Below are 18337 nucleotides of genomic sequence, written 5' to 3'. Positions count from 1 at the left end.
TCTTTAGCATTCAAAATGACGCGGCAAAGCATCACATCGAGAAAAATCAAACTACCATAGCCGAACACAAGTTAATTAATTGTAGGGAAATGTGGGGCAAAGTGAAATAGTTAAAGATAACTTACTTTTTGCAAAATGGACAAATTGGAAATTTGTTCTGAAAATTAAGGTAGATAAAGAGAGAACTGTTGGGAAAATAAAAGTTTTTTTTTTACGGCTCCGTGCTATTTTTTTTTCTTTTACTTATTCTATCAACTTCAGAGACTAAAAGTAGTACTTATGACTGGAAACACCCCTATTCCTCGAATAAAGCTCAAATATATGCCTAAAAATGGCACACCCGTGTAAATGGATTGAGCAAACTCTACGTTGCTCACGTTAGAAAGGTTCTGTACTCTTACTGCTTATTTTCTTTCTTTTCTTTTTCAATTTATTTTTATTATTATTGTTTTGTCAAATTACACGAAGTTTTCAGCTCCTATTTTCACGCTTTATATGTGAATGAATTCTGTAAAAGTTGTTTCTCTACCAACAGACTGTCACTGCTAGGAAAACTGCACATCCCTGCTATGACATTCTTAACACAATATATGCTTACTGCTCAGGTAAACGCAAATATTTTTTAACGGTTAGGAATGTAACAGGTTAAAACTATGTCGAAACAGAAAAAAACTTTCCGTACGATACGAGAAATAATTCACTATTAGCTTACTTTTTGAAATATTGAGTAACTAAAACTTTCATTTTTACGTTGAGGAATTTCAATTTTATGAGCAGCAATGGGGTTGTTTCCTTCAGTCAAGAGTTCTAATTTTCGTCACTGAAATTGATGGAGTAAGGGAAAAAAAATGAAGCTGGAAAACTTTTATTTTCCCAATAGTTATTTTTCATTCAATTTTTTTACAATGTCCGATTTTGGAAATAAGGCGTGATCTTTATGATGTCACAAGTGATGTACTTTGGCGCGCTATTCCATTTTCACAATGTTTACGTATTGTTTAAAAAAAAAGGGTTGCCATTAAACAGTAATATTAATAGCAATCATTATGAGAAATTTAAATAAAGGCTTTTATGAAGCAAACATGAAATTCATTACTATCATTGCGCTATAATATTTGTATCTTTATCTGATACCAATAATTATCTTTATCTAATGCCAAAGTATTGCCCTCTGGGCTAATGGCATTTCATCACTTGTGATGTCACGAGCAGAAGCGTAAAAAATAAAATTAAATCTGCGCATCGATTAAAATAATTTTTAAAAAACATTAAACTTTGTTAAATTACTTTAAAACGATTAAATCCTATGTTTTCAAACATGCTTTTTCAGAAAAAAAAAACTTTTAAAATTTCGGAAACAACCCAACAGTGCAATAATACTTTTTCGCCTGCTTGACAGAACTTTTATTTTAAACTAGTGGTACCCGCACGGGTTCGCCCGATGTAGAAAATTAAATGATCATTTGGTTCACCTGAATACTTACAAATTATGGATGATGAATTTCTCGCCAATTTGCTATGTTCACTTGCTTGCTCATGTTACGGTTCCACGTTATGAAAATTTGGTAATTTACTCTTCCACGTTATGATAATTTACTCGGAAAAATTTTCTTAAAATTGAAACAGAAAAAGAACTAAATCGAATTTTCAAAAAATCGCTTCGAGGTGCACACCCCCATGCTATAAACTAATTCTGCGACAAATTTCATGAAAATCGGCAGAACGGTCTAGACGCTATGCGCGTCACAGAGATCCTGACAGAGAGAGATCCTGACAGAGAGACTTTCAGCTTTATTATTAGTAAAGATAAAGAAGTGGCTATTGTTAACGACGGTGCACTGCATAGTAAAAATTTCACTCTATAATAAATCCAATATCATTGAAAAAAAAAACTATCGTCTTCGACTAAGTAAAATCATCATCAAATTCTCGCACTCTATTAAGAATTGGAAGAAAACGCTGTCGCAAAAAAAGAAAAAAGAAGTATTGAAATTTAAAAATAGAATCTCGCAAATCAAAGATTAGGTAAAGAAGCAAAATGAGATAATAGCATTTGAAAGCGTTCTCTTGGGATCTTTCAAAGAATCTCAAAAATTGAATGTTTCCAAATCAATGCTTCTGGATAAAAATTTCCCCCGAGGGGACACAGTAATCTTGCATTAATTCTAAAGAAGATTTAAAATGGGGAAAAAAAAAGTATACAAAAAGAAAAGTATTATAATAGATCTCATTTATCGAAAAGAATGAGCTAAACGAATTCAGTTTTGAGTTTTTTATACTGGAAATCATTGACAATTTTTACATCTTTGACAGCACAATGCATGCGGAAAAGCGAATTATTTTTGCCAGTGACTTTCAAAAACTATTTTGCGATCAAAAATGTTCTGTCTGTAGCAGTGACATTCCTAGCATTGGTGTCACCCGGGGTCGACAATTTGTTGTGTCACTTCCCCTTCCCCCCAAATAAAACTGTGTTTTATGTCATGAAGTTTATACAATTTTCGAATTGTTTTCAAAATTTTTCTTAATTATGTGATGTGACGAAAGTTTACAAAAAGAGACAAATATAAGTTATGAACTGATTTTGGCCAAAATTTGCCCTTGTCTGATAGGTAATCACCCCCTCCTTGCAATATTGTACTCCAATTTCGTTTAAATTTGATACCTTCCATACAATTTAGGATGTATCTGAGGGAAAATTTCAGAACTTTTTATTTTTCATTAACTCCTTAAATCGTTTTGGGTGATATCCCTTAGTAGGGATCTCAGTAGATCATCCAGGGCAGACTGTCACCTCCATCCCCTGGTAGTGATGCTACAAGACTGAAGACATCTTTTAAATCATTAAATTATTTCTAAAGAAAGTATTATCGTGAGTCTATGGACATAAATATACTAATTATTGAGTTCATAGATGACATTTTGTGTTGTTTCGACAATAATTTCGGACATAACTTAAAAATCGGAAAAACTATGCAATTCATAATGGAGTGTTTTTCATGTCTGCAAGTACTCCACATCGAGCCAATAAGTTTTTTACACAAGTTTGAGATCAAGGGTGTGTAACAGCCGGCCTTCAAATCCGTATTCAACCCGAGAGATGATGTTGCCTGGTCCACTCCGAAAATTCATAAATGTAGGGGAATGTGGGGCAAAGTTGAAACAGTGGGACAAAGTGAAATGGCGAAATATTTACTTTGCTTTTAGCGCCAACTATTTGGTAATGTTTTTAATTTTTTTTTTTGTAATACATGTTATCTTTTTCAGACTGAAAAAAAAAAAGTCACCGAAAATATGATAATACAGGCAATTTTCAACAATTGATACTCATATTGAAATATACATTGGTGTGCAAAAATTAAGGACGAAGTCGAAAAATTAGCATATCAGCTGAACGAAGAGGCAGAGCGGACAGAAAGACCAATCAGGAGATTAAGTAAGGTGATGTACGGTAGCACATGCGCAGAAATGCAGGCAGGCGTAATGGGGGAGTGTCTGAGTAGTATAAAGCATGTTGTCGGTGTAAGATCAGTATTTCTAGCAAAGAGATTGCACGCCGTATAGCAGTAAAAATCACACCGAGTTGCTGCCTCAGCGAGAAATGGCGAATAATCAATCTGTTAGACGATATCTGGATGCTTTTACCCGATGTCGAATCATTGGGAAGTTGGAGGAAGGCCGCAGTGTGACAAGTGTGGCTGCAGAGTTCAGAATTGCTCACAGCATCGTTTCACGACTTTGGAGACAATTTCAAACTACAGGAACAGCGGGTTCAGTAGTGGTCGTCCACGAGGAACCACACCCGCAGATGACCGGTATATTGTCTTACAGGCCAGAAGAAACAGGCGGCAGACAGCGGGAGAAATCGCTAGACACACGACACAGGCGACTGGACGACCGATATCGCGTTTTACCGTGGCTAGAAGACTGCACGGTGGTGGTCTGTTTGCACGACGCCCTATACGGTGTGTACCTCTAACGCCTGCCTTTGGAGAAGGCGTTCTCTGTGGTGCCGGGAACGCCGGAATCGGAGAGACAATAAATGGGGACGAGTACTCTTTACAGATGAGATCAAATTCAGTCTGAGTAGCGATTATCATCGCATACTCATCTGGAGAGAGCGGGAAGCAATCATCCCTCGAACATCATTGAAAGGGACAGGTATGGAGGGCGCGGTGTTCTCGTTTGGGGAGGCATCATGCTTGGTAGTCGTACAGACCTTCACATCTTCAACGCAGGTTCAGTCAACGGGATCCGGTATTGTGACGAGATTCTTCTTCCATATGTGCGTCTTTTTATAGGCGCTATGGGTCCGCAGTTCCTTTTCATGGACGACAATGCACCATGTCATCGCACAGTAGCTGCCGAACAGCTCTTAGAGAGTGCGGATATTGAACGTATGGATTGGCCGGCACGATCTCCGGATCTCAATCCCATCGAGCATGTATGGGATTTTCTAGGCAGATGCTTGGCAGCTCTTACCTTACCACCAGTAACGATTCGGGAGCTTCGATTGGCGCTGCAAGACGAATGGGCAGCAATGCGTCAACAACTCATTGACACCCTCATTCTCAGCATGGGCAGACGCTGTGAAACCTGCCTAGCAGTCAGGAGAGATCATATCCCCTACTAAAGACTGGATGTTTCTTGCTGGACACCCATCACAGGGATGTTTCGGTCTTCAGTCGCATTGCGCTCCATGCTACTTTTTTCAATAAAGCTTCTTTTTATCCCTCTGATTTCTCTTTTAGTAAGTGTTGCTTACATTACACATGTCCTTACGCATTGAGGATCTTACGGTATTAAATGTGTCGATTTGGAAAGCTTTTGTACAAAGTTATATCGAAAAAACCGTCTCGTCCTTAATTTTTGCACACCAGTGTATATTGTTGCAAGTCAAAAATTATTTTTGTTATTATAAAATGATAAAGTTCTTGTTATTAACATTTTAAAAATTAATTGAAACCTTCTAATAATCCGCGAAATATTTATTTAGTTAATTTTACAGTTTAGCTACAGTTAGCTTTAGTTACAGTTAGCTTTTTTAGTTTATTTAGTTTAGCTTATTTGTATTTTATATATATTTTTTTTCCAATCACTCAAGTACATGCGGGGCAAAGTTATATAGTTTATTTTGTTTACTAGCTCAATCATTTACTAAAACACTTACGTATTCATTTATTAATTCATTCATTTACATTCCTCAATTTAGTAATCCCCGTATTTATTCATTCATTCACTTATTTTTTTATTCATTCACTCTTTTGCGCACTCATTTATTTTTCTTCATATATTAATTAACTAATTTAATTTTCAGTTTATTGTTGCAGCATCTTTTCATTTATTCATTAAACCTTCCATTTACTGATTCACTTGATCAAAAATATTTTCTGTACTAATTTAATAGAAAATGTTTCATTAGCAAAATATTTTATTTTTCACTTTGCCCCATGGGAAAAAAACTGAAAAATTTCCACTTCTTTTTTGAAGGAGCAAATTTACTGCCAAAAATAAAAAAATACTGTTTCAATGCAAGTTTTATTATAAAATAGAATGTCCTTTCTTTATGTACTGCAATTTTCAAAATAAATTTGTAATTTGTTCCATTTTGAGCATGTGTTTGAAATGAATCGAACTGAATACTTTATTTTTCGCATATTGACTTTGCAGCAACTCATCGTTCGTTTCCCACGATATTAAAAGCATTTTCCATGACCCTTTCCATAAAAAATAATTCACTAGGACCTTTCAAATCATGGAACCCTTTCTCCGACATTCCTTCATTCATTCCTCCTTCACTTATAAATTGAAAGTTCATGGCCCCATTCTACAGCTGTGCCGTGAAGAAGGGCGAACACTCACCACTCTTATCGATCCCCGCTCTTTCTTTCTTAAAAAAAACTTAGACCCCTTCTTCGTAGAACTTGGTATATATTTATCTCCCTTCTTTAAAACGCTAAAAAAAATCTAGTAAACTAAAAAATACACCGGAACCCGCTTGAGCCGTCTTCTCGTTTAGTAAAAACGTCTTATATCTTCAAGATTCCTTTCAACTAGATTTATACGAAGTTTATTCTTATAACAAGCTATGCTCTCTCTTTTTTCTGTTATAGAAGGTTTTTTTTTATCAGAATTAAAAGGATTTTTTTCGTGATCAGAATTGCAGACATTGGGGAAATTATATTGGTATTTACTCTAATAAGAAACATCGTTTATAGGCAAAAATGCACGGAAAAAATCACATTACGATCTTTACTAATAATATAGCTGAAAGTCTCCCTGTCCGGATCTCTGTGATGCGCATAGTGCCTAGACCGTTCGGCCGACTTTCATGAAATTTGGCACAAAGTTAGTTTGTAGCATGAGGGCGTGCACCTCGAAGCGATTTTTCGAAAATTCGATGTGGTTCTTTTTCTATTCCGATTTTAAGAACAAAATTATCATAAGATGGACGAGTAAATTACGAAATTACCATAACGTGGTACCATAACATGGACATAAGCCAATTGGCGAGAAAATTCACCATACATTATTTGTAAATAGGCGAACCAAAAGACCTTTTAATTTTTCTTTTATGGGCAAAGCCGTGCGGTTACCACTAGTTCTTGATAAACCTTTTTAACTTAATCTTTTCATCATTAAATCATTGCATTTCCTACTTTAGCACTTGTTGGCAAGTAAAAACTATACACAGAGAATCTGATTTCTAAATCGTCGAGCTAACAATAACTTGGCTCGAAGTAACAAACTGACGCAAAGACTGAAAATACAGTCAACTCCCGATTATTCGCGGAATTGCGTGGCACGACAAGTGTCCCGGATAATAAAAATCGCGGATAAACAGCAAAAAGACTAAAATGAGGAACAAATAAGGTAAAAATTGTCTCTCCTCAATAACTTAGCTGTATTGATGAATAATACTTTCTACAAACAATGAAAGTATAAACAGTATAGTAAAAATGTTTTCCATTTGTACACAACAGAATTTAACATCAATATAGAACAAATGTATATACGATGAAGAAAGCATTAAAAATAAATAAAACAACAGAGTTTCAATTTGCAATTTTTCGACAATAAAACAATTACTGGTATTTGCTTTTTCTGCGAAAATACTTGTTCCTGATTGTTAATTGAACTCAATTGTCTTTAAAAAAAACTTTGACCCCCTCTTCGTAGAATTTGGTTACAGATTTCTTTTTCCTTCTTTAAAGCGTTAAAAAAACATCTAGTAAACTAAAATATGTACCGGAACCCGCTTAAGTCGTCTTCTTGTTTAGTTAGAACATGTTACATCGTCAAAATTTCTTTCAACTTTTATTATACGAAGTTTATTCTTCTAACAAGTGTTTGTAACATGACATGCAATTTTAAAGTTATGGCAGCAAACCTACTGAAGAAGTTACTGGCCTCTAAAATAATTCATACTAGCTTCCATTACGGTTCATAACTTTTTTTGACAAAGTCTCAAAACTGAGTTTTGGATTTAGATACTTATGCTTAAACGTCGCGTCGACGAAATTCACTGTAACTACCTGTGATTGGTGATGATAATATTCAAGAAAATAAATTTCCTTTAGGGTTGATTAGTATCAGTGTTGAATGATTTCATTCAACACTGATACTAATCATTACCACTAAAATTACTCAAATCATGCCGTTGCTTAGGATTTAAAAATAAATAGAGAGAATTATTTTTCTCCATTCTTAATATCTTTGTCTAAGACCGAGAAAGTGGCTAAGCATGCCAACTAGTTCACTCCGATTTGATGAAAAGGATGCTCATTTATTTTTTATGTGAAATCCTTTAAGTGAGTAATCCATACATTTTGTAAAAAAGTGGGAGAAAGCATCCACTTTTTGGACTTTTTTTTAAATAAATTTATTGCATGAAAGAATAAACAAAAGACAAAACAATAATTTAATAAAAATGAAAAATCATTTGCCAGAAAGTATTACACTGCTTTAGTATTGCAGCAATCGTTAGCAATGCAATGCGAAACATAAACATATCGACCACCTTCTTAAAATAAAAATGAATATTTGCTCTGAATACTTGGCATTGCCAGGCCATTTTGCCCTCTTTTAGTCGGAGAATTTTCCGTTGAAGCGGAAGTGGGAATGATAAATTAACGGAAGTAGTTAAAGGGTGGAATACATTTTAAAAGGGAGACCGCTGCACATACAGAGTAACTTCTAAGGAAGGGGTGCTCAACCCCTTTTTCATTGTAGAAAGGGTGAACTTAGGGATGTAAAGTCATCCAAGAAAAGTAAGTTTATCATTTCTGTCCAGTGATTCCTTTTCATAGCTGTCCGACTATTCTTTCTTGGTGCACTTACTATTCTGGTAATGAAAGTACGTAAAGTGAAGTACCGTTGCAACGAATACCAATACAATGAAATAAATTTTAAGTCCCGATTTAATTTCCATTACATTGCTTGAATTCCATAGTAATGAAATTCCCGATACAAACGAACAAGTTCGTTGCAACGGGATTTCACTGATATCTTTTATGGTCTGCAGGAGTGCCCACAGGGGGGGGGGGGATAATGGCGCCAAGTTGGAAGCCATCAATTTTTTTTTTTTTTTTTTTGAGCGGAAGGGGATTTAATTTTTTTTATATTTATTTAAATTTATTTGTTCATTTAGTTTTAGTTTAAGCTATTTATTTTATTTTGTGTTATTCTGTTTATATTTCATTTCATTTATTTATTTAGTTTGTGCGAGTGTGTGTATGTGTGTCATTGGTATAGAACAGAACTTTTCTAATAAAATAATAATAGTAATTAAAAATAAATAAATAAATAAAGAAATAAAAGATTTTTTAAAAATAAATAAGTAAAACACATTAAAAAAATAAATAAAATGAAAAAAGGAGCTAGAAAATAAAAAGGGAAAGGCGGGTGAGAAAAATTTGGGGGGAAATTTTATTCTGTTTATTTTTTTTTCTCTTTATATTTCATTTCATTTATTTATTTAATTTGTGCGTGTGTGTGTGTGCGTCATTGGCGTTGCACAGAATCTCTCTAATTTTATAATAATAATGATAATAATAATTAAAAATGAATAAAAAATATATTAAATAAATAAATAAATAAATAAATAAATAAATAAAAGGTATTTAAAAAACTAAATAAATAAAATACATTGCAAAAAAAAAAAAAATTAAATGAAAAAGAGCGAAAAAATAAAAAATAAGAAAAGACAACTGGAAAAAAAATGGGGGGAAATTTGCACCATCAAACCTTGGGGGGGGGGGGGGGGGGGAATGGGCACCCCTGACGGTCTGCCCCAAAATGACTGATTTCATGCATAAGTAGAGTTGTTACATCTTTTAATTTTCCATATTACTTTGTCGAAACGAGGAGAAAGTACATCTTTATTTAAAGCATTCACCAAACTCGACAGAAGAAAAAAAAAAGACCATAAAATTCCTAAGATAGCTGTTATTTCTCAAGCATTTAAAAAGACCCCGACTCTGAGAGGCTGCCAGGCTTTGAAAAAGATCGTAAATTAGAAGGAATTCCGACGATAAGAGGCCCTTACATATTCCCATTTACTTTCCCCCTCCGTTTACGGAAAAGAATTTTGGTCAACATTTTTGGCAACAGACAGTCGCCGGAAATAAAAGGTCTTAACAATCGCATGAGTAAAGTCGTCATCTTTGAGAATTTACAGGTAAATTTAGACAATCGTTTGCGTTGTTTAGTAAAAGAATGATTGCTGGATTTGATTGCATTTTTGAAGAAGTGCTTGAAAAATGTGTTATGACTAAGAAAGTGAAAACTGTTGTTGAGCTATGAAAATAATTGCACTCAAAAACTTTTCTTCGTTGCAATGATACTCCTTAGTTTTATGCCCAACTAGCAAACATACCCAGCGTTGCCTGAGTCAGTAATAATATCGAGAAACAAGATATACTTTCCTTTATTTATTTTTAGCTGTGCCCCGCGGTTTCACCCGCGTTAATAAGACAGCAATATAATAAAAAAACTATTTTAAGTATATCACGGTATGATATATATATATATATATATATATATATATATATATATATATATATATATATATATATATACAGGAAAAATAGATGTTTTCCGTTAAATAAGAAAATCGATTTTTTTTTAATAAATAAATGAAGAAAATCTTCCCGCCTGCAACCGGGTTCAAACCCGAGACTCTACGGTTGCTGGCCCAGCGCTTTACCGACTGGCTATTTGTGCAACAAAGGTACGAGCTATTGATGCAACAAAAAATTCATCGTAATTATTTTTGATTTAATTACATTTTTTTTTTTTTTTTTTTGCTGCTGCACTTCTATTAGTCATAGCGCGATGTTATATAGCCTATAGCCTTCCTCAATAAAAAGACTATTCAACACAAAAAGAATTTTTCGATTTTAACCAGTAGTTCCTGAGATTAGCGCGTTCAAACAAACAAACTCTTCAGCTTTATATTATTAGTATAGATGGGTGCTCTTTCGACTCATTATCTAGCAAATCTTTACTAATAATAAAACTGAAAGTCTCTCTGTCCGGATCTCTGTGACGCGCATAGCGCCAAGATCGTTCGGCCGATTTTCATGAAATTTGGCACTGAATTAGCTTGTAGCATGGGGTGTGCACCTCGAAGCGGTTTTTCGAAAATTCGATGTGGTTCTTTTTCTATTCCAATTTTAAGAATAAAATGATGGACGAGTAAATTACGAAATTATCATAACGTGGAATCGTAACATGGGCACAAGCCAATTGGCGAGAAATTCACCATACATTATTTGTAAATATACAAGCGAATAAGAAGACCTTTTAATTTTTCTACTACGGGCAAAGCCGTGCGGGTGCAACTAGTAAGAAATAAATGAATACCTTTGTCCAGAGAAGTAAATGGAAATCAACAATGTTTTAACGTACAAAATTAGCAGATTAGTGCATACACGTATTTCGGGGTTTTAGGTCAGGGAACCCCTTTTTCAATGCATAATAGTGAGTTTGCGAAAAATATAGTGAGTGCGATTTTTTTTTTTCAAAAGATTTTTACCAGTCCGCGTGCAAAAAAGTGAGAAACGCTAATGTGTTGAAATAATTAAACAACCAAGTTCACTTTCAGCAACTAATTTAGTCGATGACAGCCTGGGCTTAAGATATTTAAATTCATTCTATATACTGTACAAGCGAGCTTCAGATAGGAAGATATTTTTTTCCTCACTCTTCCTTAAAAATAGACAAAGAGTACGTTGAACAGTATCCATTAGCTCCGTCATGCTCTAAATTTAAAAATCCTTTATAATTTGTTTTTTGTCGTTTTTGAAACTCGCAAATCAGCAAAACATAATGCACGGCAACTAGAAATCAGTCTTCATGGACTCACTTAAAAAAAAAAAAGACATTAAAGTATTAATCTTAAAGTAATTAAATCGTTATGCGCTCATTAATTTTCTTTTCAAATAACTTCGGTTAGAAAATGTTCTGTTAAAATGCCAGATTCTTCTCATCCCCTAAACATTGTACTTGGGGTATAATAAGCGCTAAGTCACGTTTAGTTGTTCAGTGTCTGAATATAGAACAAAGAAAGTTCACTGACTCAAATCTAAGACTCGAAATTTTCTGTTTCAAAGCACTACAATTTACCATCCTTTCTCTGTAAAGTATTTAAATTTTCCCTTACAATAAAAAGTAAAGTTTTGTGAATTTGATATCTTCACGTCTGCGTTGTGTATCCGCTTATTTATCAGGTTAATAGAACTGGACAGCGCTCCAACAATTTCAGCAAATTGATGCAGTGTACCTCAGGCCCGAAATTTAGGGGCTCAGAAGCGTGCAATGGACATCATTTGAATCATAACAGATGACTGGTATTAATCTTATATTTTGCGTTGCACGGTCTACTTTGAAAATAAATGTTATGTCAGGTGACACATGTTCAACAATCAGGTATAAATAAAGGAGAACAAAGTGTAACATTTCCTGCCAACATGTATAAAAGAACAGTTTTATAACTCAAAATTTAAATTTGAACCTCTTTGGATATTTTGAAAATCCCAAAAGTTCAGTCATGTTTATTTATCGACGTAAACATTTCGATTCACGGATTTTCTGGCGAACCCCACTCCGCCCCCCCCCCCCCCGCAGGGGTGAAAAACTAACTATATGAATTATTGAGCACCACAGGACCTCTCAAGATCCGACTCAAAATGAATGTTTTTAGGAATATACATACACACACGCAATCATTTACATACAAAACGATTATCACATTTCTATGAGATATAAAATTAGGTTTCATACTGGGGGTAATAGTGAACTCGAGTAAAATTTTCTGAAGACTCTGGGAAATTTTTGGAAACTACAAGAAAGCTTGACCCCCCCCCCTTATAAACTCGTCAAATATGCAAACAAAAATCATGAAAATAATTAATAAAAATCATTTTAAAAGTTTTTTTTTAATTTTCAGCTTTAAAATATGTTGTCTACCCAAAATTTTCGTTAATGTCGGAAATTTCAGATCACAGACACCCCTGATTTCATAGATAAAAGTTTTATTCGCACGTCTGATTTTAGCATTAAGTCTGCTGTAATATTTTATTTTTGTCGACACATTAAGTTGAGAAATGACAAGACTTGGGTGCAAGCCTACATCTTACATACTTGAAACCTGCATCGTAGACTAATCGTTTCCACAATAAAAGTTCCTTAAATGCGAACTTCATACTTTTGTAAATAGTATAATCATTATCAATTGCAAAAATAATTGAAATAAAAATCATAAATTTCGCAGTTACGTTATAATCACACTGATCACAAACACAGTTATCTATTTGTTTCTCGTCAAAAAAAATTCTTTATTCTAAAATCGCTTACCGTCAATTCAAAGCTTCGACGTCTTCAAATGTGCCAGCACAGTGAAATAATCCTTTTTGTGTACTTGTTGACAATTCTTTCTCGAGTAACCATTGGAAAACCGAAAAACCAACATTTCCAATCAAAAACGATTCAATTGAAAACTTAGAACTCAGAAGTTAGAATTCACAGAAAGAAGAAAACAATGTGAAATGGTTAACACAAAGTGACACTAAAAACTTTGCCACAACTTGATCAACTAAAGCAAAAAAAAAAAAAAAAAACAGTCGCGAGGCGAGGAAGCGGTGCAGTTTCAACTAAACGTTGCAGTTACAGTGAATTCTGGATTATTCGAGGAATAAGGAGGCACGGTTACCACGGATAAACGAATTTCATGGGTAATCCGCAAAATAGGTGAAAAATTACGCTGGTGTGTAAAAGAACTAAAAAAGCCAATAATGTTCACAGATACATTTAAGCTTTTGCTAAAAATGATAGCAGTTTATGCAAAAATGTATGTAAGAACTAAAAAACGAATCGTTCATTACTGCAAGCGGATTTACATACACATGCAGCAAACCTTTCAAACAGATCAACTAAGACAGATCCTGTGTGTAAGGTAGCGTTTTGTAGCACAAAATTGTAGATTACTACAGACACGTGTTTCATGATTTCAAGGAACCTCTTTTTCAATGCAAAATAGTGAGCTTTCGGATCAAAAGTTCACCTCACCACTTACAGAACCAAAAAATAATCTCCTCCCCAATGGGGTCTTTTCCAAAATTTTAAAAGTATTTTTTTTTCTGAAACAGCATGCTTAAAAACTTAGAATCTGACCATTTTTAAAATAATTTCTTTAAGTTTAATACTTTTAAAAAATAAATTGGTGCTCTTTCATCGTTTAACGCTTCTGCTGATGGCATCACAAATGATGAAATGCCATTCAGTGCTGCCATTCACGGTCCAAAATATTTAATTCGCATCTTTACTCACGTGTATTGGCAACTAGTATATGGTTGATAGCAAGCGTAGAGAGCAATTGTAATTCGCTTCTTGATTATCATAACGAAGAAACGCGGTAGAAAGATGCGCCATAGTGCATCATTTGTGACGTAATAAAGGCCACGCCTTGTTTGAAGAATCGGACATTTTAAAAAATTAATTAAAAATAAATGTTGGAAAAATAAAAGTATTTTCTGAGTCCATGTTATTTTTTTTAATTTTTTTTTGCTTATTCTATCAATTTCAGTGACAAAAAGTACTCTTTTGACTGAAGGAAACAACCCCATTGCAGGTTAAAGATAGGAAATTAATGAGAAAGCGTTAATAATGGGGTCTTTTCCGAAATTTTATAAGTATTTTTTTTTTTTCTGAAAGAGCATGCTTAAAATCATAGGATCTGACCGTTTTTTAAATAATTTGACAAAGTTTAATACTAAAAAAAATAGTTTAATCGGTGCGCAGATTCAATTTCCTTTTTTACGCTTCTGCATACGATATCACAAGTGATCAAATGCCATTCACTGCTGCCATTAGCTCACAGCGCAATATTCAATTCGTTTATTTCCTCACATGTACTGGCAACGATATGCTTGATAGCAAGCGAAGAGCGCGATATTTAACTCGCTTCTGAATTATCATAAGCTGGAAACGCGGTAGACAACAAGCGTAAGCATTCAGCATGCCAGTGGAGTAGCGCCAAAGTTCATCACTTGTGACGTCATAAAGACCACGCTTTATTTGAAAAATCGAACGTTAAAAAAAAAAATTGAAAATTAAACGTTTTGAAAATAAAAAATTTTCCTCGCTACATGTTATTATTATTGTTATTACGTTATTTATTTTTTTTTTGTTCATTCTATCAACTTTAGTGACTAAAAGTAGTACACTTAGGCGCCCATATGGGGGGAAGTGGGAGCCCATGTCCCCCCTCCCCCTTGGAAATTCGAATTTCCTTTCTTTTAGTACTTTTTTCTTTGCAAAAATGTAAAAACATTTTTTCTCCAGCCATTAATGAATAAGTTATTAAAAATGCCAAATTTCAATAACTGTAATCTGTACTGAAACCAGTTTCTATGCAGAAAATAACCTGCTAAACCATGGCGAAAATATCTGATCCCCTCCCCCTAAAATTTTGCATATGAGCGCCCATGGTAGTACTTTTGACTGACTGAAGCAACCCCATTCCTTCCCCCGTCTTAGTCTTAAGTAAGACCATTATGTTAAGCCTGTTACAGCAAACGATAGATTTATTTTTTCCTCTGAAAAAAAAATCGCACCCATTTGATTGAGTACGTGAAAGGTCAAGGGCGCAGTTACCGGAAGAGATATCTGCCAGTTAATCCCCTTGCTAGTTTCTGGAAACTCATTTCTCAAGTGGCATAAGATTCCTTCAACACTAGTGCCATTGAGCACGGACGATGGAGCATTGGATTTCATTAGAGTTTTCCTTGTCTTCAATTTGGTTTAAGTATCTTAAACGTCTCGTTTGTTAAGAAACGATGAATTGGAAACTTTGCAGAGAAAAAAGGAGAAAGAAAAAAAAAATGTGCGTCGTAAAAACACACAATAGAAATGAAACTTTTTTTTTGAGCAATCACGATTGCTTATTGCTTTCATTTGACTGTTTTGATGTGCTATCATTTTATTTTCCCGCCAGCACCCTTTGCAGCATTACCGTCGATCGGCTCCTCACGATGCTGCTCCTCTAGCGAAAACCATCTCCAGGTTGCGTCAATATCTTACACACACACGCATACATACACACACCTACACACGCATACATACACACACCTACACACGCATACATACACACACCTACACACACTCCTACATACACACTCATGCCTGCACACAGACACAAACACACATGCCTGCATACACACACACACGAACGCCTACACACACACACGAACGCCTACACACAGACACAAACGCCTACACGCACACGCGCGTACACAACACTCACTCACACACGCACCCACACACATGCGCCTACACAAATACATACGCACATACACACGCTCGTGATTGCGAAAAACATAATTTGAATTCAAGATGCCAAAAATTCAAATGAATATATATTTTTTACATTCTGAGCTCTTGCTTCATCTGCACGTTTTCTCTCGCGCCATTCTCTTGTTCTTTCTGTGGCTGACTTTGACACATTCACCAAAAAAATTGAAAATCTTAATGAAGAAAATAGATTATAAACAACGAGAAAACTAAATAATACTCGAAATTCGCATTTTAGTTGTTGCCGAAAACATTGAAAAATAATAGTATTTTTTTAAGTAATTAAAAAAAAGTTTACAAACCAATTTCACTGAAATTTTCAGCCGGGACACCGGAATGTACCCCCTTCCACCCCCTGGCGTGGGTATTCAAAAGGGTACTCTCCCCCGGCTGGTTTAGAGTTGCGTTCCTTTATAAAGGGACGCTAGTTTAGAGAAGTTTGTTCATTCTCAATGCTACGAATAAATGGTTTTTTATTATGAACTTAAACCGGGGGCAGTAATAAATGACACAAGCAGATAAATTTATGCATTCGATTTCCCACAGGTTAAAGTTTATAAAATACTTTAATAAGCAGAAACACTTTGAATGAGGAATAAAAATTCGAACGGTACTTGACTATGGCTTTTTTAGATAGTCTTTTTTAGTTTTAATCTTGTTGTAAAAATCCTCACTAGCTAATTGATATTAATTTTACATGCCAATGTTACAAATGACAAAGTAGTTATCCTAAATAATCCTTCACAGTTTATTATAGACTTTTTGGTAATCTGTAGTCAAATTTATCGTTTAACTATACGGTGAAGTAAACCGGCCGGGACACCGGGATTTTGTCTGAAAGCCGGGACGTAAGGCAAGTCTAAATTTAGGCAATGTGGATTACGTTTTTAAACTGATGACTTGACTAGAATCAAATAAACCTGCATTATTTGAAAAGTTTAACTCCACAAATAAGTGTTTGCTTAAGTTCAGCCTTGAAATTAATTTGATAAGTTTATTAACGAAACCAACTTTATGATTACTATTCTTATCCATTGTTTTCAGCAACAATTAAAACCAACTACGTTACTTCCGTCACACACCAAGTTTTCCTATCAGAACTTCAGAGCCCTCGCATAAGAATGTTTCACTTCAAAAAAAAAAAAAAACATGATTTGTGACACGAAAAATGAATACTACTTGATGCCCAATCGAAAGATGCCAGTTCTTTGTTGTTTGAACGTACATTTTCTTTAATGTATTAATACTCTTACCACGATGAAAATTAAAAACTAATGAATGGTTTTCCAGAAGAATATTGAAGATGCCATTTATTCATCATCCAAAAGAAGTTTATTTTAAGTTTCAAGGCCTTAACTTTTGAAACCTCGGTGCAATCCGAGGTCTTCAATTGAATAAATGGGCCGAGAGTATTGATTATCGAAATCTTGACTCTATATCCGCTAAAACGTCAACATATTTTCTGTAAAAGTTGCTTCTCTACCAGCGTCGTGCAAATGCAGTGTAATTAACGGTACGGAAATGCAGTCATCACTTTAGTAGTGTTTCCTATTTTCTTTTATTAGTGGAATCCTTTTTAATGCTCACTTTTTTCATGGAACCCCTGGTTTTCCGTCACCAGTTTGCAGTGGCGTAGCCAGGATTCTGACTCGGAGGGGGCCTAGGTTCTTACCTCAAACAGACTATCATAATAACTATTTTTCATTAAATCGTTACTTAAATAGATTTCATTAACAATCATGCTAATTATTGATAACTGCTATTGCTATTGTAAAATACCAATGAACTCCTATCCTGAGCGTTTTTAAAAAGGGACAAAAAAAACTCAGAATTTATGAATGAGTTATATTTTTTAAATAGGGAAAGGCATAGTGTTTTACATACTAATAATTCACTTAATTTTGCCTAGAAAAAGATTTTGAACCTTAGAAATTAAAATGTCTTTAATTTTTCAGCTTTTTTTTTAAATTATAGACATAGATATTAATATGACGTCAGACAGAGTACGGACATTTAGACGCCCTTGACCAGTACTGCTCCTTAAATTGGTCCTCACTCGTTAAATGTTGAAATTGTCCTTTCAACTGCTGCCACAGATACTAGGAGAGCGGCTAGTATCAATTGCAGAATATATGAAAATGACGTCAAAAATCGTAATTTTAGGCAATATTTGGTAATGTTGTTGGAAAAGGGGTTTGGTGTGTGTGACTCTCAAAATTTTTTCAATATTGAAATCACTTTTAAAAAGTTCTAGGTGATATTAGAAGATAAAAAGTTTCTTCCGGAAATTTTTCGAAATAGAAGTTTTTAGAATGCATATTTAGGCTATCTTTGGAGACATTAAGTGAGAAAGAGGTGTTTTGGGATTAATCTAGGAAAAATTTTGAAGTTGAAATCTTGAAGGCACAATTTCAGGCTATTTTTGTTAGTCTGAAATTTGCATTATTTTAGGCAACAAATAAAATTATTCCTATAGTGACTAACC

The sequence above is a fragment of the Uloborus diversus genome, chromosome 6 (genome assembly GCF_026930045.1).
Source record: "Uloborus diversus isolate 005 chromosome 6, Udiv.v.3.1, whole genome shotgun sequence".
NCBI lineage: Eukaryota > Metazoa > Arthropoda > Arachnida > Araneae > Uloboridae > Uloborus > Uloborus diversus.
Note: the sequence above shows the minus strand (reverse complement) of the source record.